Source organism: Pleurodeles waltl, chromosome 8 (genome assembly GCF_031143425.1).
Source record: "Pleurodeles waltl isolate 20211129_DDA chromosome 8, aPleWal1.hap1.20221129, whole genome shotgun sequence".
Classification (NCBI taxonomy): Eukaryota; Metazoa; Chordata; class Amphibia; order Caudata; family Salamandridae; genus Pleurodeles; species Pleurodeles waltl.
This window is the reverse complement of record NC_090447.1, coordinates 540,370,849-540,398,616: the sequence shown is the minus strand read 5'-3', so window position 1 is coordinate 540,398,616 and position 27,768 is coordinate 540,370,849. Positions and strand designations below refer to the sequence as shown.

Genomic DNA, 27,768 nt, shown 5'->3' with positions numbered 1-27,768 from the left:
ATTATCTTGAGGTCAAGCTGGTCTCCCGTGAACTAAGTGATAATATCATTGCTTTCGAGGTGCTTCTCCCATGTCCGTCAGAAACTTTGATTCACCTGAAGTCCAAGGTGCCCTAGGGCAAGGATGGGCTAGATACAAGTTCAGGGCACGAGGAGGGAATGGGTGCTGCGAAATGTGACTGGTATCATATGCAGTGAATTCCTCCTCACTGACTATAACCCCTAAGGTGCAATTCATAAGTTGGAATTTTATTTTTTGGAACATTCCTGGTTTTAAAGTGGCTGACCCTTACTGGAGGGCATTCGTGGATTATTTTACTGTTTGTTTCCTCCAAGAAACCTTGTGTAAGGAGACAGTGTACACATCTGGATTCACAACCTTTTACTGTCCAGCTTCATCACAGGGCAAGGGCATCCTGCAGATAGCCTTATTATATGGTTTAGAAACTCATTGGGCTGTACAATTAAAAGGCTCAAGCTAGACACAGCAGATATTTTGGGGTTATCCCTTGAGAGGGGTGGTCCACCTTACAAATCTTCAATGTATATAACCAATTTAGTGGGGGCAAACAGTTTTTCGAATACATTAATCATCCTGGAGGAGGCTATAGATGAACTACCTTCTGATATCTTGTTAATTGTTGCAGGAGACTTCAGTATTGCCTTTGAACCTCTTGGCCCCTTGTTTTCTAATATAACAAAGATGAAGATGCAGTCGGGCCATTTCTTAATTGGATCTCATATCCGTCAAAAGGTGGTCAGTGGTGGCTACCCAGTTGTTGGGGTTATTCTTGCACCTGGGTCTAAGAGCATGTAATGGAAGGTCTATTTCAGACCAAAGGGGTGCCCACACTTTTAAGAGGCTTACCCCAAAGAGTTGCATTGATTATATATCCCTAAAAATTTGGTCTTCTGTGGTGGTGTTCAGCGCCATGATAGCGATCATAAGCGTATATTGACTAACCATTACTAGTATGAGGGTTCAGTATCATCCACATGCCACTTCCAAGATAACAGGGGAGTTGGGTCTCCCGAACAATAGGCAAGCATTAAAAGGGCCTTTTGTGTCTCAAGCAAAAAATGTCTTGGCGAAGATCTTTCAGGTGGTTGTTGATTCCCTGGAGAAGTCACAATGTAGCATTTGTCCGAACCTATTTGTTGGATTTGTACACTGCTGTTATTATCAGCTTTATAAAGAACTACAGACACGTTTAGCCAAAGATGGGGATAATGCAAGTAAATTACAGTTGTGTAGTGTTTAGTTTGATAGCCACTGTAGACTGGCCACAGTTAACCTGAACAGAGCAATTGAAGAGGGTAACAGAACGGAAATTTCCTCTACCAGAAAGAAATCAAAGATACCTTGTCCAGAGCTAAAACTTCTTGGGAACTTGGGAGGACCTAATAAAAGCAGTCAGGGCAACAGACAATAAACTCTTCTGGGGCATATTGGCACATGGTAGCCGACACAATATCTCCCACATTGATTTCCATCTTCATCTTCAAATTTGGGTTCAACACTTTAGTAAGGTATATGCAGCCAAGGTGTTACTCACCTAACACTAAAGTTGTAGGGCAAGTTCCTTCAAGTAAGAATGATGAACAGCTAGTTTTTGCTCTTAGAAACATTGTAGAGATAATTAAAGCAGTTCTTCCCAATTAGGTACATGTCCTGACCCTCTGCCAGATGATCTGTACCTAATCTAACCTATTGTTTGGGGGCCCTATTTTTACATACTGCTCAGATCAGTCCTGGAAGGTGATCTTATACCCAGGTTATGGCAAGAAGCTGAGATAGTTTAAATTGTTTAAAAGTGTTGTAGAGATGACCATCAATTTTAGGCCAGTCAGTTTTCTGCCAGCTCATACTTAGGGATGGGCAGGATGGATGCAAATATATGGCATACTTTCAGATTACCAGGTGGGTTTTAGGGAGGTCATCAGTACAAAAGATCAAATTTTATTCATCTGTAGTATCTGTTGAAAAACTATTCCTGGATCTGGGCCACTTGTACTTGGTTTTTGTTGATCTGAGAACAGAATTTGATTTAATCCCTAGGGCAAAACTCTGGGAGGTGCTGAAGCGGATGGGGGTCCCTGAAAACCTTTTGGCGATTTGTTATAAAGTTACACATCTCTGTTTATGCACAAGTTAGATATGGGAAAAAAGGTGAGCTAACAGTACCCTTTGTGATTGAGACAGGTGTGCATCAGGGGCGCGTTTTGACACCAACCCTGTTGAGACACTATATCAATGATTTAGTTCGAAAATTGGACCTTCATGGTAATGACGCTCCTAAATTGGTTTCCTTCAAGATTTTTTATTTTCTATTTGCAGAGGATACATTTTAATAGCCAAAAACCTGTGTGGTCTGCAGGCCATAGTAGATCGGTTTTAAGGTTTCTGCAGTGATAGGGGATTGGAGTTAAGTGTCCACAACAAATAAAAACTATGGTTTCTAATCCATATAAAATGGTGAAGGTGAACATTATGGGCGCCTGGTTTCGCTGGAGCAAGTTCAGGAATTTCTCTACCTAGGGGTCTGTTTAATAAACAAACTTAACTGGTCTGCGCAAATCACAGAAGTACCCTGAAATTTCAGCAGGAGGCTGGTGCTGTGATTAAGATGTGAAAGAAAACTCAGGCCAGTCCCCTAGCACCTGCAATGGAGATCCATAATATAAAAATAAACCGTGCAGGTTGAAAGGGTCAGTTTTATGGGGGTATGTGAGAGCTGGAGCACTCAAGGTGGAAAATAAGTTAATTAGGAACCTATTAAATCTTCCGCAGAATGCTCCCTGCCTTCCCCAACTTCTAGATGTGGGCATTTCTCTGCTCATGTTATCTTGATGCTTATACCCCTGCTTTATTGGCATAGGCCCAGGTCCACAGATACCATATAGACTACCGCTTAAGCTACTCCTTAGTCATAATGGATGGGAGAAGATTTATTGGTTGTTTTATATTAAGTCGGTGTTTTAGCGCTGTGGGAAAACCCTGATGAAAGCAAATTTGTCCTGCGTTCATTGATAAAAGGAATATCTATGGGTGCAAGTAATGATCTGAGTTAAGCCCAGTAGCCTGACCGATCTATTTTAGATTTTAAATGTATTACTGTTTATGAACCATTTCTTGATGTCATCCGGGGGTGTCTAGCAAAGCAACTTCTTTTTTTAAGTGGAGATATGTCATTTTTCCTGTCTAAGTTGCTGCTCAAAATGGTCTGCTAGTAACTTTCTACAGCAAGTATCCCTTGTGTTAGCAGGAAGATGAAACTCTATCATTTTACCTTCTTTTGTAGCGTGTATGTCCACCCACGTAGGAAATGGATTAAGCCAGTATGCAAGTTCCTGAGTATCATGGAGTAAGTTACTGTACTCCTAGTTCTGCATGCAGACACTAGAGAAGTAGTTGTCATTGTGGTAGCTAAATATATACATGCAGTGTGGCTCATACAGAAACATAGCAAATGTGATAAAAAGGAGCATTTGGCTGTCGACAAGCCACTCTGATATCAGTTTTAACTTCTCCCTTCCCGTGCTGAGCATGGAAGTTTTACATCCTACTACCTTGAGGAGCATGGTATAGGGATGCCGTGAGGATTGGTTACCTCTGCAGCACTTTATCCTTTGGAGGTCCTATGTAAAATGGCTCTGTTATATCATGCAGCTGAGCACTGGCACTTTTGATTATTAATAGTGGCAATGTAGTATTCTTATGATCAACAATTGGTATTTGCTTATCATGTTTGCTATCTAGCTCCAGTTTTGCACATGCACTTTGACTATTTTTATCTTGTGCACATTTTTATTTATTGTATTTTAATCTGTTATCCTCTTCATCTTTTTTTTTCTTCTTTGCTGTGCCAGCATATGCTGGGAATGTATTGACTGTTTCTATTCTGGTTTTATGGATTTTTGTCATACATAAACTGATAATGATGATAGAAAAGTTGGTGAGTTTGAAGTTAGTGCGAAAAGTGGAGGTCGTGGCAGCTGCAAGTGGAAAAGGGATTCTGCTCACTGTCCATGCTCCCTTCCTGTGTCTGCGCCAGTATACATGTAGTAGTCAGGAGCTGTCTATTCCTAAAATCGCCGGTCCCGTCGCTGTTAAGACTGTGATTAGCTCCAGTCAGAGGGCATCCGGCTGCTGCTTTGGTGGGACAATGCACCTGTGGCTCCTACATTTGAGTCTGACCAGTGAATGTCTGTGTTAGGCATGTTAAGGGATCTCGACCCCAGGGGGAGTAGTTGTGTCTTCCATTGCACCCATTGTCACTGCCATTACAATCTCTTTCGCTGGCTCCTTTCCCTTCAGGCAGGGTACAAAAGCATGTAGTACAGCCCCGTGGTCCTCCGTTTTTGTTTTTGTCTGGTGATGGACTGTTTGAGTTGCTGCCCCCTCTGTTTGTAGCCAGTAAAGATTCAGATTATGTAGCTCTCATATCTGGGGCTACCCATCTTCCGGACTGCCTGTTGGAATAGTCTGTTGCAGTAGTTAAGTGGTCAGTGCCCTTAGTGACGCTCCAGGGGGCGGCAGCAGGGCTAATAACCTGTAAGCCCTCTCCATGACAGACCTGGGTTACAGGCCATTCAGGGTGAAGGTCGATGCAATCCACTTCTTCAGGAACAGGGCAGCTGCCTCAGCCCTTTAGGGGAACCCCACAAATCTCAGGTCTTCATATCTTGGCAGTCACTCCAACTCCTCGACTTGGTCCTCCAGACGTCTGATGGTTTCCGACAGAGCTGTGACCGTCACCCTGTCTGCTCTGTTTCCTCTAATCCCTCTGACACCTTGCGCAGCCCCTTTCTCTCGGGTACCTCCCACAGAGCTGCCTCCACTATGTTTAGGCCACTGCAGCCTCTGTCGGTGGTGCAGGGCTCTCCAAGGCTCTCCTCTCCGGGTTCAGGAAGTACTGCTCACCCATCCCCGTATGCTCTTGTTTCATGTGTGACTTGCCACAGCCAGGAAGCTGGTGTGCTCTGTTTGTGGCTGCCCCAGGGTCCTCTCACTGCGGGCCTAGTAAGCTGCTGCCCGTGGCTCGCCATTGGCTTCAGAAACTGCAGGCCACAGCGAGGAGCCGACCCCTCTGTTCTTCCGGCCAGGTGGGTCATACTGCATGAGCTGACATTTGTAATGCCGCCAGTGCCTCACAGCCAGTTAAGCCCACTCCTGCATCTAGTGAGGTCTTCTGTCAGGTCTGTTCACAGATTGGTAGCTCTGTAGTGCTGAAGTGCATGGTTGTGCTTCCCCGCCTGGAGTTCAGGAGCCTGCGGTTAGTGCATGTTGTCAGACATCTTGCAGGCCACGCCCATGTCCATATCATACTATACAATGATCGGTCATACTATACTGTGTAGTCACAGCCCCTACTAAAACATACTATGCTGTATATCACAGGCCATACCATTTTATACAATACCAGTTCATACCATACTATATAATAACAGGGTATATTATGCTATACAATAATGGACAATACCATACTACACAATAACAAGCCATACCATACTATATAACAGCCCATACTATACTATAAAATGACTTTCTATATCCCACTGTGCTATATAGTGATAGGCCACACCATACCCAACAAGAGAAAATAACAAAGCCAATAGATTTCACATAGGCCAGATTTATTGGCTTTGGCAGTGTTTGTTGAATTGTTTACGGCTCGTAACCTTTTTTTGGCTGTGATAAATTTTCTGTCTTTGTTAAGATGCCTAGGGACTAGGGAATTGTGGAAGTGTGCTTTAAAAGAGTTTCGTAAAGTACACCAACTATCATTTTGGATCATGTATATTAATAGTTTTTTTTCAAACCTGTTTGTCAGCATTTTAGTTAGTCTTTCTTGAAGCTTCTTTAAAACCTTGTCATTTTCATTTAGAATTATGTTTTAAATTAGAGATAAAACTGCGAATTTGTTCTTACCTAATATGGGATTCATCTGTATTGGCTTTTTCTGCACCTGAATGTGGTATAGTGCACATGAAGGTCGCCATCAGTCTTTGGTAGGTGGTAATGATAAGTTTCTTTTTTTTGTATATTTTTTTTCTTACAGTTTTGGCTAGCACAAAGTTGGCCCCAGGGTGTTAGAGCGCTTCACTGATGAACTAGATTACATAATGTATTTTTGTGCATGGGGAGATTAAGGAATTTGCCATAATCATGGCATGTTGAGCTGGGGCTAGTACTCCAACCTGGTTCCCCAGTCTCAAAGTCAGCAGCTCCAACCGTTAATGCACAACTTCATGTTAGGCAGTATTGCTTTATTTCTGTTACGTGGTCATATCGTTCTGCAGATGGAATGTGATAAACCTATGTGTTAGAAATTGGGTTTTTGGTTGGCAGTCAGGTTACCCTCTGTCCAAGCAAGAACCCTCACTCTAGTCAGGGTAAGTCACACACAATCCAAAATTAGCCTGTGCCCACCCTCTGGTAGCTTGGCACGAGCAGTCAGGCTTAACTTAGAAGGCAATGTGTAAAGTATTTGTGCAATAAATCATACGATAACACCATATAGCACCACAAAAATACACCACACAGTGTTTAGAAAAATATATAATATTTATCAGGATAATTGTAGGTCAAAAACGAATAAAGATGCAATGTGAAATTGTAGAGATATCACTGGAAAGTAATATAGAGTGTCTTAAGTCTTTAAAAAGCAAACAAAGTATCTTTCAAGCACAAAGTACCTGGTTTGGAGTGGAAAATCTCTGCAAAGGGCCGCAGAAGAAGAGATACGTGGAAAAATGGTGTGTGCGTCGATTTCTCCCCAGCACACACGGACTTGCGTCGTTATTTTTCACGCTGGGAAGTCTCTTTCTGTGGGTCGCGGGGATTACCAGATGTCCCGGGTCTGTGAGTGGATTCTCCTGCTGGTTTTCCAGCTGCGCGTCGTTCCGCGGGGCTGTGCGTCGAAGTTTCACTCTCACAGCAGGCGTCGCAGCGATTTCCCCTCTGGAAGTCGGGCGGCGTTGTCTTTGCGAGGCCATGCGTCGAAGTTCCGGTCGCCCCGAAGGCGTCGCGTCGATCAGCGTCGGTGTGCGGCCTTTTTCATATAAAAGGATTTTATATGAGCGAAATTGGTCTGAGTTGTCAGAGAGGGGGAGCTTAACTGTCCATAGCTGTTGGGGGGGGATGTCAGTCAGTACTGTATGTTGATATTTGGCCATCCAGGAAAGACTTAGTCACCCAAATATTTGCCTTTTTCGGGTGACACTTTTTCTGGTGCGTTTATACTTTTCAGTTATATTTTATTTTGAGTTCAACATGCAGAAAGAACTACTGGCAAAGATAAACCCGGGCTTGAAAAATTGAGATATTGCTTTTAGTACTTTATAGTACACCTATAGTCAACTTCGATTTTGCTGTTGAATACATTTTAGATCTTAATAATATAGATGAATAATATTTCATGTACTTCTTTTTTTATATTATTATTTTTGTCTTATTACTTCACTACTTTTGGTACCAAGATTAAGTATGCTTTCAGTTAAAAGCAAACAAGACCACCCAATTTCGTTACATGGCCAAAGGGAATGTGCAAGGTGCATTTTTGTCAGCATAATCTTTAAAACGCCAAAGATAATGTCTAAATTCTCTGTTTATGATACCTGTTGTCACCGTACTTTGGGATTATATAGCCTTGGTGGTACGCACTATGTTATTATTTTTAAGGGAAAATACCCTGCCTGGGGGGGGGGGGGGTGAAGTGCAGGTACTGAACTGTCTGGAGAGGGCATGCTTGCTGAATGAAAAAACCTTTCTTTTTGACTCTACACAAGCTGATCAGCAAAGTGGGAATGAGTTTTGAAATTAACCCCACCCAAATCTAAACACTTTTCAAAAGCTGGAAAGTTTGACCTTTTGTGTGAGATGGGCTTTGTAAGTCTGTTTTTTTAGTGGGAGGGATTGAGTGGTTGCATTGCTGCCAGCATGATGACGTTAGCCGATTTCATAATATCATCGGTTGATATATAATGTTGTTTCACTGGGCTGGTCTCTCCTTTTTCTTATCACAGCGAAAAGTGAATTTGTATTCAGTGCTTTTTAAATTGGGCCTATCTCAATAAAAAAAATAAAAAAAATCTTATTATTCAGAACTGACTTCAGTGAAATTGATTCACCTTTCCTTACATTTGGAAAACTGGGACAAGATTAGTCAATTGAGGATTTGTTGCATTTTACAAAACTGAGTGGTTATGTGCCAATTTTGTCTTACCTTCTTTGAGTCTTTCACTCTGAAACTATTTAACTTAGGTTTAAAATTCATGTGGTTTTGACTGCTGGCAAAACTGAAACCCGGGGAAGGCGAATAGGTTTGGTTTTAGTACCTAGCACATGCACACACGAGTATACACAAATGTGCACAATAGCATTGGTGGCTTTCCACAGTGCATCCGGTCTGTTTCTATACATATATTCCCCAAGTGAGTGTCCTTAAACTATAATGTTGGCCGACGTCTCGGATCTAGTGTCCTTGAACTCTAAGCCAAACGTCTTAGCATCAGGCAATCCCCTTGCTTTTGCTTTTGCTTCCTGCAAGCCCCTGTGCAGCGTATTAATTAGCGAGAAACCGCAGGAAAGCTATCCTGTTCTTGCAGGCAGGTGTGTTAAGTGTCGGGGATCATTGGGGCTTGGAGTTCCTTCCAGTCTGGCTTGGGCGGAGATCTGAGAATGCACACAGACCAGGACAGAGACTAAGCTGCCACTCTTCCAGAGACAAGATCAAGAGGCCTGGTGTCCTCTTGCCACCACCTGCAGAAGCACACCTTCATCAGCTCCTCGCTCAATGCAGAGACAGTAGAGCTTTGTCTCGTCTGCCACAAGCAGCAGTGTTACTTTTTAATTACCAATGCAGTTACCCTTTACTTGCCAGGGGTAGCAGAGCTATCTTTTGTTTGGCAAAGCAATTACTTGTTCAGCTGATTGATCCTGTGCTGTACATGCAGCAGGTCTATCCAGCTAACCCTTCGACTAGCAAAGACTTCAGCTCTTGCCGCCTGTTGATTACTGCCTGCAAAGTGATGCATTGTCCCACTAATCTATTCCTTGTCAGGAAGGGGCACACCACTCTCTCCAAGTATCCTTCAGCCTACCTGCCCCTCCATTCTACTTCCAACCATCTTTCCTATACCTCCTACATGACAACATTATTACGGTTTAGGCCAGAGGCAATGAGACCCTTGGGGATGATTGAATTGGGTAGGTTAGATTTGAATGTCACTTGATCTGTATGTGCCTCACTCTTCCGCACCACGGTAGGGGAAGCCCTCTTTATTACACCATCACCACCAGTGTTTACTCTGGACAGGTTGAAATAACACCTTATCCCCAAACGTTAAACTAAACCATAAGGAAATAGACTCCGTAGATAAAGGGGACTGCGAAGGCACTAAGCAGGTGACTCTAAGTTGGCATGGTTTAGGGGAGGGATTATAGCAATACACCCTTTCGAGACATCATCCTAAAAACACCTCAGGGCTTCTTCGACAGGTTGCAGTGATTTCCTGCAAAACCTTTTGAAATGCAGTGCAGAGAAAATCCCAAACATAACAACACTCTTACTATGTTGGTCACAACCTGCCCACAAACAGTCCCACTGGTAAATAAACTCTGTGGTCCAAGCCGCAGCTGCAGATACATATGACTCTAAGGAAAAGTGTTAAGGGTCCTACTAGTTATGGGATATGTCTACAATCACTGGAATTATGTGATTCTGTAGCTGCTGCATTGTTTGCATATTTATGGATTTTCACATAATCTATTATTTGCTCATCATTTACAGATTTTTACAAAAACATTCTAGTTTAAATGGATAAGAAGTTACTAAAACATGGCGACACATGCTTCTGTGCACAGGAATGCCCTTTGAAAGTCATCTTTCAATTTCTTATTGCTGTATTTGAGTGTTAAATTAGTATTGGTAATAAGGTGAAATCTTTTCTCAGACAGTGTTACCATGTATAAACATGACAAAATAATGAAGTAATACTATCATAAAATGTGCCGCATAATTTGCCTTTTCTTGCCACATATATTTAGCTAGACCTTACAAATAATTCAATCCTCATCTGCAGCATAATTCCAGTGACCTTGAATATGCAAGAACTACATCACATACCACATATTTTAGATGTGAAATCTATAAAGGGGGCAGGTCATTGTGGAATGAAGTAAGCAAACATATTGTATCATATGTAGGTTCAAAATCACATTAATCTACAACTTTGTCCCGGGTGCAACATTAGCAGGACGGTGGAAACTCTTCAAGGTGCATAAAGCCTCTTGACTGCTGTCCTAAGGTGCTTCACTTAAGCATTCAGACACTTCAGTGGGAAACTCACTTTATGTACGGCTTACGGGGAGACTAAAATACTCCTTTGGCTTTATCCAAAATATAAATTAAACTTTGTTCTAGTAGTGGGTTAAGTGGGGAGACTAAAAAATAACTGCTGAAGGGGGCTGACTGAAAACATATTTGTACATTTTTTGGTGTGACATGAGTTCTGGTAAATTTTAAAGCTGTTTGTATCCAGAACTGATGAGCTGTACCACAGTCAAAAGGTCTATCTTGATATCTGCTTATGTTTTGATATAGCTTCTGTGCTCCCAACAGCCCTCTCCATCAAAATAGCATTGCCATTGCTGTTTTGAAAGCTTGGGGTGGACTAGACACTGGAAGGCATCCCTCTTCCCTTCACGCCCCTTGAAAATAGTGTGTTCATGTCTATTCTCATTTTTAGAAGCGCAAAAATGAAGATAATTGGGCATGTTTTGAGCAGCTCTGTAAGCTATTATTCATGAACTCCAGGCCTGTAGCTGTGCAGATTGACAGTGTATGGAGTCTGGAATTAGGATGATAGTGCCCTAAATAGGATGAGATTTGATTAATTAACTCCATATCTCAACATTTGTTTGTGTTATAATGCTTATTTAACTTTTTAGTGTGCTAAACCCAGAAAGGAGGTTAAGTATGTATGCAAATGTAGCTATTTAAACGTGGGAATAAACTAGTTACAACTCTATCTGTTCACAAAACTAAAAATAAATATGGATAAAATACTGATCAGATGGACAAAGAATAAATATGAATAAATGCAGAAGGAAATATTATAAAATAAATACCTTAAAACCTGGAGCTTTAATTTTGTTATGCATCCTGTACTCTATACTACTGCCCGCCAAATGCACAACTGTGTTTTTTTTTTTTTTTTTCCATTCAGTTTATTCAAAGTTACTGGGCAGAGCGTTACCTCTTGTTACTACCATTCGTTCGGACGTGTTCGGTAAGGCTTTCAAAATTACATCTGCCACCTTGAGCTCTGCAAACTAATGTGCCTTCAGTTGTATCTGAACTGTAGCAGTCTCCGTGCTTGAGAATAATTTTCACTGTGGCAGCTGCAGTCTAATAATTTTCCATTGTGTTTATCAAGAAACGCTTGAAAGGGGTTTTAAGTGCATCAGAAGATGCGCTGAAGCGGTGATGAGAAACTTGGATCCAGTGAGTTAATGCTCCTGCTGGAAACAGCAAATAACGAGTTGGTTCTGAGAAGTGCTGGCACTCTCCAATTAGAAGTATTGTAACTTTTCGGAGAAGTGTAGGGACTCACACTATCAGAATTAAGTGGGCAGTAAGGGCCCATATAAAGTTGAGTTTAACTCTTTTGTTGTCTCAGACCAGCCAAACATACATGCGCACTGTGCTCTCTCCAGCCCGGCACTGTGTTGCCGGGTTGGAGAGAGTTGGCACAGGCTCCCAGCCAATACTAATGCTGCTCTGAACAGCGTCAGGATTGGCTGCAGGGCAGGATGGGAATCTGTGCCTGCCTGCTGCTGACGGAGGTGGAGGATCGGCGGCAAGGCATGCAGGTACGTTTTTTTGATTCTTTTTTTAAATATTATTATTCTTGCGCGCTGCACTGTCCCCCGGTAACCCAGGAAGGTGTGACTGAGAAGCACTAGTTACTTCTACATCTCTAAATTTGCCGCTACTCGTTCCAGCGTATGATTTGGAGGGTGTATCTTAAAATGTCATCTTTCTTATACAGTGGCTTACATTTGAAAGGCACAAATGCAGGGAAATCCAATTGGTAATAACAAGTGTTCTACTTTTCTGTGCTCACATAAGTCTCCTAATAAAAATGGTACCTCACTTGTATTGTATTGTATTGTAATAGTATTTATATAGCGCTTACTACCCCTGACGAGACGTCAAAGCACTTTTCGGCGAGTAGCACGCTACTCTGGAACCCAACAAAAATTAGTGATGGATTAGTATCGGGAAATATGAGTACAGTTTTATATTATTATGAGTTAATTTGAGCAGCTGATATGGGAGTTTGTTAGTTAGATTGACTGGAGTAATAGACGGGTGGAGGAGGAAAGAAATCCAGAAGTGTTAATTGGGAGTAAATCTCTCATTTACTCAACCCAAAGGCTTGGGATGAGTAAAGGGGGATGGAGGAGGGAAGAGTCTGTGGAAGGGTTAGGGAGATCATAGTAGCATGGTGAGATAAATGAGGGAGAATTTAGTAGGGTTATGTGGGAGGTCATGGTAGTAGAGTGAGGTTTGGTGAGTTAGATGTGGAAGCGGAGGGAAGAGCTTAGGCAGAGTTATTTAGGAGATGAAAGTAGTAGAAAGGATTTGGGATGAGTCAGAGTGGGAAAGGACGATAGTTTGATAGAGACATGACATATGATGATGGGTAGATAGGTGTGATAAAATGAGAACAGGGATTCATAGATATCTAGTATAACAACCCACCCAGGAGCCATGCAATGACCCACAAACATGCCAAGCACCGAAACAACATATACACATATATATACACACACATACAAACATACTCACAAGCACACATGAATATATGTACACTAAGCTTTACAATTAATTTATTTCAGCAAGGAATGTGAAAAAAATCTACATGATCATGATTCAATTAGGAAAGAATTCTTATAATCTCATCAATAACTTGCAACATTCAATAAGACATTGATGCTAAAAAAAAAGAGAACCATAGCACCACATAAAAAAAAATGAAAGCATTGCTGCACAGAATTTCCATTTCCTGAACTCCAGTGAAGATATCAAAAACAAAACTTCCTAAAACATTTGATACATTCAAATATGAGAAGGAATTATTTAAGGGAACAAGTTCTATAATTTCAAGGACAACTAATCATTTCTTCCAAAAGCGTTTTTCAAAGCTTCTTTTCCAGTGAAAACGGATAAATGAATAAATCTAAAAAAGCATGATAGCCATAGGTTTTTTTAATATAATAGAAGCAGCTACTTAGTGCAGTTCTACAACTTTGGCTCTATGGTTCTCACTGTCTTATGTCAGAGTGGTCTACAGGCATGGGATGCAATTTTATAGGTTGAAGCATACCAGACAGAGCAGCTATTAGGTTTGCTAAAGACATATTGGGGACATTTGGAAAGCTCCCCTGAAAATACATTCACGCATATTGTTTACCACCAGCTTTGGGGTTTGTAAATCACATCTGTTTGCTTTCTACTTGCTAGATTTGTTTGTTTTAGGCGGTCCAGTTTGAGTTCGCCCCTTCCAAAGAGCATATCCTAGTTACTGCATTTCTGTAAAAACACTTTTATTTTTTGCCTTTTCCTGTGCACTTGAGAGAGAGTAGCTTATATAATTAATATTTACATGAAATGCTTATGAACTAATGTATAATAATGCTGCATAGAAAAATGTACTAATGTATATTGTTAAAATGCGTGCTTGAAATGTGCCCACGGGGAGTGGCTGCCAATATATACGAGGACTAATGAAAATGGCTAATAATGTTGAGATGATATATTAAGATCAGTGCTTTAAATGGGCCGGTACTCTCCGGTACTGAGTACCGGCACTTTTTTATTTTGAGAGAGAGAGTACTGGCATATCTCAAGAAAAATGTAATACTTTTAATTGGAGAGTACCGGCACTTCTCAGAAACAAGCAGGTACTCTATTACAGAGTACCTGCACTTCTATTTTTCCATTTAATGCACTGATTAAGATATAGTTTTATACTAATAATTAAAGGTTATGTTGTGTGGGTAGACCTAGTGCCCGCAACAGGAAACTGCCCAAAACACAACATGGATGCAGCACATTTTTCCTCCAAAAACTGACCCTCTTTTTTACACTGTGGGTAGCTCTAGATTTTGGACCCTACATCAGCTGGCACTTAGGGAAACCTAGCCAACCTGTATATTTTTTTTAAAAAACAGACACCTAGAAAAGTCCAGGATGGCATGACATTTGTGGATCTCATTAAGATTTTTTTTTTTTTATACCCACAGCGCCCTGCAAGCCTCAAACTTTGCCTGAAATCAGCCATTTTCCTTACATTTCTGTGGTGTAAGCTTCTAGAATCCGCAGGAATCCACAAAATTCCTACCACCCAGCATTGCCTTACCTGTGCCAAGAAACCCGCTGTCCCACTTGTGTGGCTGGGCCCAGTGCTGCGACAGGAACAGATCAAACCAAGGAGAATGGGAACTCTTGCGTGGAGACTCTTATTGACCTTGGTTGGATTTGTTCCAGTCACTGGCGCTAGGCCCAGCCATATAAGTGCGCCAGAGTTTTTATCGGCATAGGTGGCACAATGCTCGTTGGTAGGAATTTTGTGGATTCCTGCTGATTCCAGATGTTTCCATCACAGAAATGTAAGGAAAATGTGTGACTTAAGGCAGAGTTGGAGGTTTGCAGGGCATTGTGGGTAAGTAAATGGTGTGGGAGGGGGCATGTGAAGCACACTACCCTGGACTCCCCCAGATGTCTAGTTTTCAGAAGTGCTGGGGTCAGTAAGTTTTTCCATGTGGCAGCCCACACATGCCCAAAAAGTGCAGCCGTTCACCATTGTAAGGTGGACTATTTTGGGAGTTAGCCAAGGTCTTCTGGTCCAAATCTAAGATCAAAACCCAAAAGGGTGAAGTAGCCTCTTGATTGCCATTGGGATGAGATGCTGTAGTCCATAGGGAGGGCGTCAGATCGGGGGTAATGCTCCCAGTCTACCCCCAGGGGGCACAGAAAGACTGTTTACATTTGTGTTTGGGACGGGCTTAAAAAAAATAAGTAATAATAATCCCTGGTGACTAGTGGGCTTTTTGTTCCCCCCGCGCCCCGCCTGAGACAGAGACTGAAGCAGCCAAAAAAACATGGGGCGAGCAAAAGTCCTTGCCTAAAAGACTCCTCCCCCTCTGTGGTACCTAGTGGAGTGGATCCGATCTTGGGGGATTGCTTTCCTGTGGCAATCCCCTTGCGGGGATCCACTAGGGAAAGGGTATCATTGGAAAGGGGAGCTTCTTCCATTTCCAATGATACCTCTCCCATCTGCCTAGGTGCTCGAGGGAGCTGAGATAGACCTGTTAGTACCTAGACCGTGAAAGTGAAATGACGTTGGTGGCTATTCATTTCCTTGAAAACCAAAAACAGCCACTGGAGCTGGGAAAGGTCTTCCCCAAACCATTAGGCTGTTTGTAGCAAAAAGGAAATTCCTCTGCTGTGAACAGCAGAGGGATTTTGTGGTCGTGTGAAGAGAACAGAACAGTTCCGTCCTCAGCACATGACTACTGGTGGTGAGGATGGGACCGTTCTGTCCTCAGCACAGATGGGGGTTAATGGTAATATAATTTCCCTAACTTCAAAAGATGCCTTGCTTGAAGCCAGTTGGAAATAAGCTTCCTGTGTAAAATTACATGAAGTCAGTTCTGGTATTGAATGTTTCTTCACGTCATGTTTTGTTTTCAGACTTTGTAAGCTAGACTGCTTATACTTTAGACCTGTGCTCAAGTAATTCACTTTATTATCAAGCGCAAAATATATAAGGGGTGGCCTGTGGGCAGTTCGAGCCTGTCTACTAAGGCACTAAGGGCTTGATGTTCAAATATTGATTTCCTAATTGCAATTACCACTGTATTGTAATTAATAAATTAATTTGTAATACTAATGTATGAAACTCTTCAGTTTCCATTAACAATTTATTGTAGGTCGCAAATAGACCTACCTTATCCATATTAAAGTAGTTTGCAATTTGCGACCCAATAGAAATTGCAGCCATCACAGGGATGGGGGCCTGCTGGGGTGAGCAGACCAGTATGTCTGTGTTTGCTTATCAATACAGCTTTTTATTTTTCTTCTTTTTATTTTTTTATTTCTTTAAATGCAGCCTATTTTTCTTAAAGGAAAAATGGGACACGTCTAAAAGGAAAAACAAAAATGTCCAGTTTAATTTTTTTAAGAGGAGGGTGCTCTGTGGGACATCTGCCTGCTATTAAAAAGTAAGGGTTCAATGGGGACTCCTTCTCTTTGTGAATGGTTACCATCAGTTTTAAACTGGTGGTAAAGTATTACTGTTTTGCAACCAGACACGTTTGCAAAACAATAATACATAGCATACCGATTTAGTATGCACTCCGGGTGTTTGCAGTTTCCGCACAACTCTGGCTCATCTAGTTTAAATACCTTCAGCAGTCATACCTTTTACCTTATTGTCTCTGGAGAACTGGGATGTCTCACTCTCCTGTGTGCTTTCAGTGACAGGTGCGCAAAGGGGACTTTTCCCACACAGGGACCACTGGTGTAACAATAGCCCCTGCAGTGCGGGGGGTGGCACCTTCCACGGGGCCCCCTCAGCACAGTAAACTGTGCACAGGCAGCAGTGATTAGTCAACCCAACCCATCGATGTAATTCACAGGTGGGCCCCCTCAAATTTTGTTAAGCCACTGGTGTGGACCTGCCCCATTATACAACAAAACTGGCTACAAATATTTCCAGACTCATTTTTTGGGGTATTCGGTCGGATATTACTGAACTTGGGGGTGAGGGGGGGTGGTGTGGACAGGACACTGGCAGGTCTTGGCAAGACTGACATTACTAGGGGTGGGCAAAGAATTCTGCTTCACTGGTGGAGTTTGTGGAGTTTTTCTCCACTCCGTGCGGAGTTCTGAAAAACCCTGCGAGGTGACGTGGAGCAGAGTTTTTTTTTTTTTTCCCTCTTTCTCTCGCTCTTGCTCACCAATGTTAAGTTGGTGAGTAGGAGTGAGAGAAATCACCAAGTTTGTGAGCGTGAGTGAGATTTCTGAACGCGAGTGGTAGGCTGCGACCACTTGCAATGAGAAAGCTGACGCTCGCGTTGAGGAACTTGCTGCTCGAGTAGAAAATCTATGATAGCGCCAAAAAAAAGTTCTCACCCTCTCGCACTCCATGTGATGCCGGTCACACTGATTTTTTTCAGCGCAGGAAAAACTCCTGTGCTGAAATTCATTGCAAACAGCGCACCTTACCTAAACTCCGCCGCTCACGGAACTCCACGTAGCACGGCGGAGTTTTTCAGTGCTTTGTTGAGTTCTGCATAGCAGAAATTCGCCCAGGCCTAGACATTACTAAACCCTAGACTTCTGCCAGGTCCCAACGAAGGAGACCTGGTGTGGACTGGTGCGCCAAACTGGAAGAGACTATCTCTTGTTTGGCGCAAGTAGTCTGCCTGTTATGGTTAGGAGGGAACGGGCAGTCCACTGTTATGAAAGGGGTTGCAATATCATGGAAGCGGTGTGGGTTGTAGTCATGAGACGCAATGTAACATTCTGTTTACTAAGTGCTTGCTCTGTGAGAATTTATTTGTTGTTTTGAAAAACAATAAAAAATGTCTTACATGTTTAAAAAAAGAAAAAAGAAACCACGGCACCTAGCTATAATGTTGCCTATTGCAGACCAAAGTAACATGTTTCATACGGTGCCTATGATAATCATTAAACTATTTCCACAAAAGTAGAAGTCTTGACTAAATCAGGTACTGGGGTCAGCGGCTGCATCTAAATGCATGTGATCCTTTCGTCTTTTGAGCATCGTGATTGTTAGAAATGGGGTTTCTGGTTGGCTAGGGTATGGACCTAAGCCAGGCAGAACCCACCCACTCTAATCAGGGTGAGGGGGTTACACGCCCAAGATAACCCCTGCCTACCCCCTTGGTAACTTGGCACGAGCAATCAAGCTTATCCCAGAGGTAATGTGTAAAGTGTTTGCACAACACACACAACACATGTGACACAGTTAATACACCACAAAGGAAACCCAACATTCAGTTATATAAAAATAAACTGTGATGCATAAAACATCATTAGACCAAACACAACATGTATCAGTTAGACCCTGCTCCACAAGCAGTTGTCAGAACATTACACAGGTTACTAGTACTCTACAACAAATAAGCAGTAGTCAGGTAAACATGTAGGTTACTGGTATTCTGCAACATAAGCAGTAGTCAGGTTGTCATTTCCACTAAAGAAAAAGAAATGCACATGTCAGAATAAACATACCCCATCATGAATGCCAGGACATCATTATAAATGTGCATATCACCAAAACGTTACCATAGGGTATAGATCTTATGAAACACTATTCACTCCCTGTATAGCAGGCAAATCCTGAAATTATAGATGTCCCCTCAAACATGGCAAGCATGACATACACATAAGTCAGCTCAAAAAGAAAAGTAATGCAACTACACAATGCGGGCCGAAGTACCATGGTGGAGATAACCAACAATCTCTTCCACACCAAGGTTGCAGTGCCTCTGTGCTTCTCTTAGGAGAACTACAGTATCCAAACATCATCCACTGTCTCATATATAGGAGCTCCTGCACTCCTATTGGGTTGATTGTGGTAGTTTCTGTTGATTTCCCCAGCGACAATCCCACGTCTCTCCCGGGGCTCTCTATGGAGGATTTACCTCCCAACAAGCAATTTCCCCAGGTCCCTGGTGGGAGGCCCTCAAGGTGAGCAAAACGGGTTGTTCCCCGCGGACATGCAGCTAACGGCAGGGCCTAGCCTGCCTTTCTGCAGTCCGTCCTGCTTCTGCTCTTCTGTTAGGGGAAATACAGTAGTGCTAAAGCCGAGCCTCTGGAGCTCGGCAGACAACCCGCGTTGTCTAGGTCGGGTCCTTGGCTCATCATGAATCGAAGAACAAAAGGAGAAAAGAGCAGCTGGGGCTCCAGTGGTGACCGGCCCTCCGAGTAGGTGCCATTGTGTGTCCTGAGGCCCCCCAGTGAGTACGCTCCACTGTGCTGGCTCCCTGGCTCCCCACTCGTGCTAGGGTAGACTGGGGAAGGGATGGCACACATCGCTCACCATGCGCTCATGTTAGGCTGGAGGAGAAAGCGCTTCCTCATGCTGAGGCAAAGCGCCTTCGGGACGGCACCATGCAGCGCCCACCTCACACTCCAGCACAGAGACTAGCACTCCCCAGGTAATCAAAGCTGAGTGCTCTACATGCACTCCTATTAGAAAGGCAGGAAGCGTTCCTCGGTCGTGCTTTGGGATAAAATAAAGCGCTCCCAGGCTCTGCAATTCCAGGGCCAGCATGATCAATGGGGGAATCCTCTGCTGGCCCCTGGGAGAGCACTGAGACCCCAAAAGAGGGGAGGGCAGGCCAGCACAAGAGGCTCATGACAGTCCAACAGCAGTCTTCTGATGACCCAGCAGGCCACAGGTCAGCAAAGCAAGCAGGTCAATCCTCAATGGCAATTGCAGCACCCTCCAGTAGCATCCTGATACAAGTCCACACAGTGTCTAAAAATCTTGGGAAGACCCCTGTACTAATACTCATTTTGTGCAGTCTCCACAAAAAGGGGAGAAGGGGCTCCAGCCAGTGCTGACTAGTTCCAGGAGTGTCCCCTTTCTCCTCCAGCACAGGCTTCAGACATCAGTGTGGATAGGTGAGCCCTTTGTTTGAGGCCAAGGCACAGCCTTTACAAATGCGGGTGTGCCCCACCTCTCCTTCTCGCACCCCAGGAATACCATTCAATATGCAGATGCACTCTTGTGACACTGCCACTCTCCCTGTGTACATGCTGTCTGAAAGGTATGCACAAAGCCCAGCTTTCACCCTGCCCCAGATGTGTATTGAAGTCAAACTGCAAAACACCAGAGTTATAAGCACAGAGAAATGTTCACTTTCTAAAAGTGGCATTTCTGTAATGGTAATAAAAAAAAAAAACCTACACTAGTATAGAGCATTTCTCACTACTATTACAACCATACCAAACATGCCTACGCTACGCCTCCTAGATCAGACAATACCACTTAGATGTTAGGGCATTTCCAATGCAATCCTATGAGAAAGGCAGTAATCAACACTGAGAAACCAAATAGGCTGTTTGTCACTACCAGGACAGGCCACACAACCAGGCACATGTCCTGTCTTTTACCCGCACAGCACCCTGCCCATAGGGCTAGCTAGGGCCTACCTTAGGGGTGACTTATATGTAGTATAAGGGGAGTTCCAGGACTGGCAAGTACATTTAGATGCCAGTTCCCTGTGGCAGTAAACTGCACATGCAGGCCCTGCGGTAGCAGGCCTGAGGCAGGTTTGAGAGCCTACTTCTATGGGTGGCGCAAGCTCCGTGCAGGCCAACTAGTAGCATTTAATTTCTAGGCCCTGGGTATAGATATACCACTGTACAAGGGACTTCCAGGTAAATTAAATGTGCCAATTAGGTGAAAGCCAATCACACCAAGAGCACATGCACTTTAGCACTGGTTAGCAGTGATAAAGTGCACAGGGTCCTAGAGCCAACAAAAATGAGTCAGGAAAAAGTAGGAGGAGGAAGGCTAAAAGTTTGGGGATGACCCTGTAAAAAGGGCCAGGTCCAGCAGTGATAAACCAATTGCACGTAATCTGACTTAGTAAATATGAAGGCAAATAAAAAAATAAAATTGCTAAGATGAAACTCAGACTAACTCCTAAAGTAAAGCTCCTTGACCCTAATTGGTTCAATAAATATAGATGAAAACTCTCCAGAAGGCTGTCAACCAAAGCAAACACACCCTAGCTGCTTATGTGACTACATAACCGATTAACTACTAGCATGTGTAAGAGCTGGGCTACATGCATATATAATACCTGCATCGAGGGTTCCAAATCCTCCACATGTCACTCAGTCTCAGACCAGCAGCCCATTCCGCCATTCCCTCCCTCAGCCTTCTGGGAGAGTGCTGGGGACCTGTGCCAATCCTGGTTGGACATAACATCATTGAAGCCCCACCCTCCCACCCCAACCACCCAAATGACCATCGTGACCAGAGGCAGCTTAGTATGAGCTTACAAAGGCTTTCCAGAGTGGACTGGGCCAGAGTGGGTGGGACATAGGCACGCACCAGGTTTTACAAGGTGCCATTTAAGGACCCGTCCAGTATGATATTCCTCCCATAAGTGTTCAGGGACACTTTGGAGATCACCAGCAGCAGGTGTCTGTGAAGGAGAATGGCCACTCCTCGGGAACCCCGGGAGTAACTTTCATGAAACACCCTGTCAAACCCCTTCCAGGCCAGTGAGGCGTAATTGTTACCCTGAAATTGTGTTTCCTGAAGAATGAGTATCATTGGAGAGTGCCGGTGTGCATACTGAAGCACTGGGCCTCCCTCTCGAGCCGGTCCAGCAGTCCATTGACATTCCATGTCATTAATGTAAAGTTGTGCACAGTGAATGTGATGAACGCCTGTGCCGGAGTGGGTGCTCACTGACAGTCCCCCTGCCCTAGGGATGACAAAGGTGGGGAGCCCAGATTGAGACATGCCAGTTGCAGTGTATAGACACAAGGAGTATGAGCTTCGTCACAAGGGCAGAAACCAAACACAGCGGGCAAATGAGACCCACACACAAAACAAACCCCATGCCTCCAACTATCCCCCCATACTTCCACCAAAAAGAAGCATCTATCACCCAAACCTCCCAGTTTAAACAGAACTAACTTGGCAGTAATGTAATAAGGTGAAAATACCCCACAGCTCCACTAGAGGCGAGTTGAAGAAAAATGCAGCAGGATACAATGGTGCAGGCATGCAATGTATAGTATAAGCCAGGCCCCAGTGGTGCTCCCTACACAGTCATGGGTCCGGTTCGGTTCCCAGGGGTTCTCCAATTGTGGCAGTTCCCAGAGATGGTGCTGTGGCCCATGAGTCTCATTTCCCCTTCGGTGGCTGCCCTCCTAGCCTGTAGATCCCTCTGCATATATTGGGTTCTGCTTTTGCTGTCTGGAACGCATCCGGGACTGTTCATGAACTGGGCTCGTCTGCCCCTTTTGTCTGGTGGACGGTGTGGTGGTCGATCACCAACCTGGAGGCTGGGTCGGGGTGAGATAGCTCCCTAAGCCATGGCCATTCCTCCTCTGAGGTTTCAAAGAATTATGACTTGATGTTGTACAAAACCCACAGCTGTGCAGGGTAAAGTAGCATAAGGGAAAAATTGAGTGTGTGGAGTTTCCACTTCACCTGGTCATAGGATTTCTGCTTGGTTTGAACCTGCCGAGTATTATTGGAAACAATCATAATTGGGCTAGCATCACAAGAAAGGTGTTCCTTCTCCCTCGCACCCTGGAGGATCACATCTCTGTCTTAATAATAGTTGAGAATTCTGGATGTACTAAGGTGAGGGGGTGCCCCACTGGGACAGCTGAGCCTATCAATCCATGATTAAATCCATTTCTCTAAGAAAGCCTTTGGGGATATGCCCGGAAGATTATTGTGCCAGGCTCTATTTTCCGCAGTTTCCTCTTGGTCCTAGAGAATTTTAGCCACCTGTGAGAGGCAGCATTCCTCCACGGAGAGCGCCTGCACCTTGTCCTCCAATACAGAAATTCGACCCTCTCCCTCCGTCACTCATTCAGTGGCCTGACGGGAGATCCTGTTGCAACAAGGACACGTTTGCCCCACCTCCCCAATCGTGACCTCCTGTGCTGATTTTGAGTCTTGGATGGCTTGTAAGATGACAGCAGTGTTGCCTTCGCGCTTGGGGACTGAGTCACCAGGCTCTTCAACATGTCCACCTCAATGCCCCCCTTAAATTTCTCTCTTACCTTGATGCCTCTTTTCGCGGCCCATGGTGTCTCGCCAGACCTTAGCAGCGAGGCTGCAGTGGCATGCACAACTCTCTGGTCCGCTCCCCCTCTTTTTCCTCCCCGCTGCACCCTTAACTGCGGGGGATGGGGGTCTGGTTTGCTTGTCCCAGTTGTCCACCTCCGGTGATAGCATGAGCAGTCTCACTCAAGGGGTGTGGGCCCAGTCTTTTTTCACAGAGGCCCCACCCAGATCCATCTCCACCACTTCAGTGGCCCCAAGAGGGATTGTCTCTAGCAGCCCGGTAGGGGGAGAGGGCCGAGAGAGCAAGAAAAGTGGAGGGGAAGGAAGAACTGAAGCTGTACAGCCTAAAACAAATAAAGCCAGTAAATAGTCAGAAAATGTGAGTTACAAAGCCAATGGCAATCAACAGGTGGGATGCATTCTTGCGTCCGCTTGCTAATGCCCCATGAGGTCTTTAGCAAACCAGGCAGTTGTGCTGTCTGGTAGGCTTTGTCTTAAAAATGCATGAGCCAGTAGGGTGATTACACATGCAACAAACCTAATGAGATCCCTAACTAGGAGCAATACTGCGAGATGATGCTGAATAGACATGTCAGAAAGAAGGTTGAGGTACATCAAATAACTGCTAAATTAAAAGACCTCCCATGGGTCACAGACTAACTTATCACGTTGAAGAAAAAGCGTTAAACCGAGAGTACCATGTATTAAAAAAACAATATTAGTCCAGGAGGAAAAGGTATGGAAACTGTGCAAAGCTTACGGAAAGACAGTATGGAAGTCTCAAAATTAGTATATGGCTGAATCTGTGGCAAAAGTGGTCGACATATTCAAATCGGGAAACAGAAAAGATTTCTGGAAGACAATTAATGAAGTTGTCAAGGATCGCACCAGTGCCCTCAGTGCTAATATATCTGAGGAGGCCTGGGTTCAGCACCTGGGGAATCGCTATCCTATCACACCAATGCTAGTTCCATGTATAAATGAACTAACTATAATTAGAACATTGGAATGCTGGAAGCTCTATTGAAAACAATGGAGTGCTGCGGGCTTTTACTTGCCGGTAAAAGCCTGCAGCGTCAACATTCCAATGTTCGCTTTGTTCACAGCAGCAGCTGTGAACAAAGCCTCACGGAGCCCGAGGGGATTTTAATCCCCTCGGGCTCCGTGAACATTTTTTTTTTTTTTTAATAGAACATTCTGCCCTGAGTGGCAGAATGTTCTAATAGCCTTAGAACCCGCCGTAGCGGGCTCTACCGGCTGTTAAAGGCCCTTTCCCTTCTTAAATGCCCGAGCCGAACGCGGGGAGCGGGCCTTTAATAGCCGGTAGAGCCCGCTACGGCGGGTTCTAAGGCTATATGAGATGGATGTTGATTTGAAAAACCAGATGTTGGAGACACTGAATTCCACCAGGCAGGCGGAACAGGACGGTCAACAAGAGTATAAAACACTTCTTGTAGACATTATAATAAAGCAGAGCACCTTATCCAAACGGCCTACTCCCAGCCCTTTTTAGAACTAACATTTGATTCTAGCCCAGAGAGCTCCAAATCCTCTATAGTGCGGCAGGTTTCTAGCAGACAGTTCCAAATTCCTGGCATGGCACCATAATCCACCCATTGTTCAAAGGAAGTGACATGAGCAATCCTTCCAACTATCAGTTGATCGCACTGCTCGACATAGAATCAAATTACTAAGCCAGTCTGGTATTACAGCAGCAGTCAGCTTGGGTGACAGCCAAGAACATATTCCCTGGAATCAAACAGGCTTCCGTTCAGGGCACTTTATCCAACCTACCTGCCCTCACCATCTGCAAGGAAAACCACATTTGATAGGTTCTCCTATGGCCTTCTCATGCAGAAATTAACAGCCAGGATCTCCCCAAAATTATAGTAGGCCACACAGCTTTTAAACACTAAAACCTGGTTACGCATGACGATTGGAGATGGCACAAAGCTCTCCGTAAGATTTACACCACAGTTGGACTGAAGCACACAACTAATGGCCACACGCCAACAAGTGAGGGCCATGCCCCTCTCCTATTTTATATGCTGACAACGTGCTCTTTAATTAGCTTTTTTTCGCATGGGCTTCAATGTCTTTTGTACTCATTCCTTGTTTTCACGCCACAGAACAAATTGGAAATGAATTAAACGAAAAACAAAATTGTGATGTTAAGAATACATGAAATTAAGAACACATGACTTCTGGTACCGCAACGGCATGCGGTTTACCTGCGACACACAGTTGAAATGTCCCTGGGTAATCAACGTTAGGGGCACATTCGAGCCACATTTGGAACCGATGAAATATAAAGCCTCTTCCCTGCCTGCAGGATTCACAACCCTTTTAAGATAATTTCAAGGCTCGGTTATGAGCCCATTGCAGAAGGTCATGGCTGTCAAATTCCTCCCAACTGTTAAAATTGGCTGCGAAATCAAACCAGGGGAGGCTGCACAGCAGTTAGACCTATTGTTAGCTAAATCGTACAGGACTGTGCTCCTGCTCCCAAACTGTACTCCACAAATGTTCTTTCCTCAAGATGTGCTACAAATTCAAACTTCCTTATGAAAATGTGTTTGCATCACGCGTCTGGCAGGAAATAAACTTAGCTCGAGGTCAATATTCAGTCATTACAGAAAGCATTACAATCATTGCAAACCTTCAATCTGTGGGATGAAGTATCGTTTACTGTATTTTAAAAAACAACTTAATACGTGACCAAACCCCTTTTTCTGCAAGAGGACAAAGCAACTCTAGCAAAGAGGTCACACAACTGGCAGGTTATCAACACATATAGGACCCATAAGCCCCAGCCATACTTTGACCAGGGATACATGTATCACATAAAGCTGCACTTTGTGACTTCGGTTAAGCATCCAGCCAACACTGGACGCAATACCCGCTTGGTTAAAAACAGTAGATCATTTGTAGGCCCAGTGGCTCTGGGAAAGAGTCCATGATTTGCATTTTCTATATCTGCCCTGCAGTGCTGCTAGAACGAAGAGAGGCACTATGAGGCATATTTAATCAAATGATGATACGAACATGCAGACAAGCCCTTGTTATAGCACTTAATCCTGAGTGTACCCAATTAAACGTGTGGACGGTCAAATTTATAGCAACATTTGGTGCAAAGGTAAAAGCCCTCGAGGAGTGGTGGTGACTTTGAAGCACGCAATTGATGCTCAACACCCATTGCGATCACTGATCTGATCTCCGTGTTATCACCCACACTGGAATCCAGTCTCCATATCAAGAGGCCATTGCAGATGCTTAGCTGGCCAAGAGATGACCTAGTCATGCACCATGACTTTAGTAATTATTCGCATGTATTGCCCGGTGCCTTTTTATCCATAATGATTGTAAAAATAGTTTTTGCTTTTATCACTTGTTTTTATTTTAGCATGCTTAGCTGACAAATTGATGACGTGTAATGAATTCAATTAACTACACACATTATTTTTTTCAAACTTATTTTTTTATTGAGTTTTAAGACTCCAGAACTGGGAGTGAGAGAAGGGGGGTTATAATTATGAAGTGAGGGCGAGCAGTGCGTTTGTGCCAAGCTAGGTATAACACCATCGCGGAAATGAATAGAGGAAAAATTTACCGGTTTTATCGGCTATAGGGAGGTTTTCAATTGCAGAGGGTGGTAGGGAAGGAGGGGGAGAAATCGCCCTGGGGACTGAGGCGTTTCTTAATTAAAGTGAGGGGAGGTTCTATGTGGGGAAGCGTCTATCTGCTTAACCTTCAGAAGCATTACTTCCTAGGCCGCCGCTATGGGGCGATATCATATGTGAAAGGCATCCCATTGCAGTGCGTAACTCTCCACCTCTCTCCACTGGGATATCGCGGCATGGTGTTGAGCCTTTCTGTGCATGGCAAGAAGACACTTGGGCAATAGAAGTGCCAAATTGGCAAAACGGGCTCTTACTTTGTGGTGCATCCTGCTGGGGGAAATAATCCCAGTGCCATGCTGTTCACATTTTTAGCATGCTGAGTTCTGTGACAGTAGCTAGGGTAGTGTGTATTTCATCCCAGAAGTGACTTAGAGCTGGACAGGACCAGAACATGTGTTGGTGATCTGCCACAGTGTGATAACAACGCAAGCATGTTAAGTGTGCCACTGGGAATAGTCTGTTTAGACGGGCGGGGGTTAGGTAGTTGAAGCATGTACTAGATGTTTTTGGAAACATGCATTTCGGGAAACTGCTTTGGGGAATTCCAATGCCCTAGCCCATTCCGAGTCCTGGAAAGGCCTCTCGATGCCGTCCCCCCAACTCTGCAAAAGGTGGGTGAGCGGAGTATCAACGTGCGCTCTAATGGCATTATAGAGCCGTGTGATGAGATGGCGCCCAGGACCCTTTAGGTATAAGGTGTGTATGACTTCATGTCTGGGCGGCTCTTCTGTGAGGGGTCCCGACTGTGAGCGCATTGAGGCCAAGAGGCCCCTGTACATGAGAGGTTGCACGGGGGATGGCAGAATCCTGTTAAGATGGTCGAATGTCAGGAGCTGGCCATCTCGGAAAAGGCCCCCCACCGTATCAGTCCCACAGGTTTGCCATTTGGTTAGCTGATCCACTGTGAATGGGTCCGACATACTGAGGAGTCGGGGCAGTGGAAAATTATGGGCGTGGGGCTGAGGGCTAGATTTATCATTTATCTGGATACCGATTACCTAATTGCAATTTTCTGCGAATTGGAATTAGGTAATCGCTATTAGAATGTGTGAAACTTCAGGAGTTTCAGTTAGCAATTACCAATGGCTCGCAAATCGACCTACCTCATTAATAATCATGAGGTAGGTTGCAATTTGCGACCCATTGTGAATGTCTACAATCACAGGGATGGCAGCCTGCTGGGCTCAGCAGACCACCATGTCTGTGGTTTCTGT

The 27,768-nt window shown here is 44.1% G+C and overlaps 1 protein-coding gene across 4 annotated transcripts in view; it reads left to right on the top strand.

Annotated features, from left to right (window-relative positions):
- PRRG1 (proline rich and Gla domain 1) overlaps positions 1–27,768 on the top strand; it is a 305,648-nt gene that overhangs the window by 26,051 nt on the left and 251,829 nt on the right. For 2 of the 4 annotated variants that reach the window (XM_069204609.1, XM_069204608.1), the window contains exon 2: positions 11,232–11,294. The exons of the other annotated variants lie outside the window; for them this stretch is intronic. The gene's annotated coding sequence lies outside the window, so the exon portion shown is untranslated. The remainder of the gene's footprint in view (positions 1–11,231; positions 11,295–27,768) is intronic. 4 annotated transcript variants of the gene reach the window in all.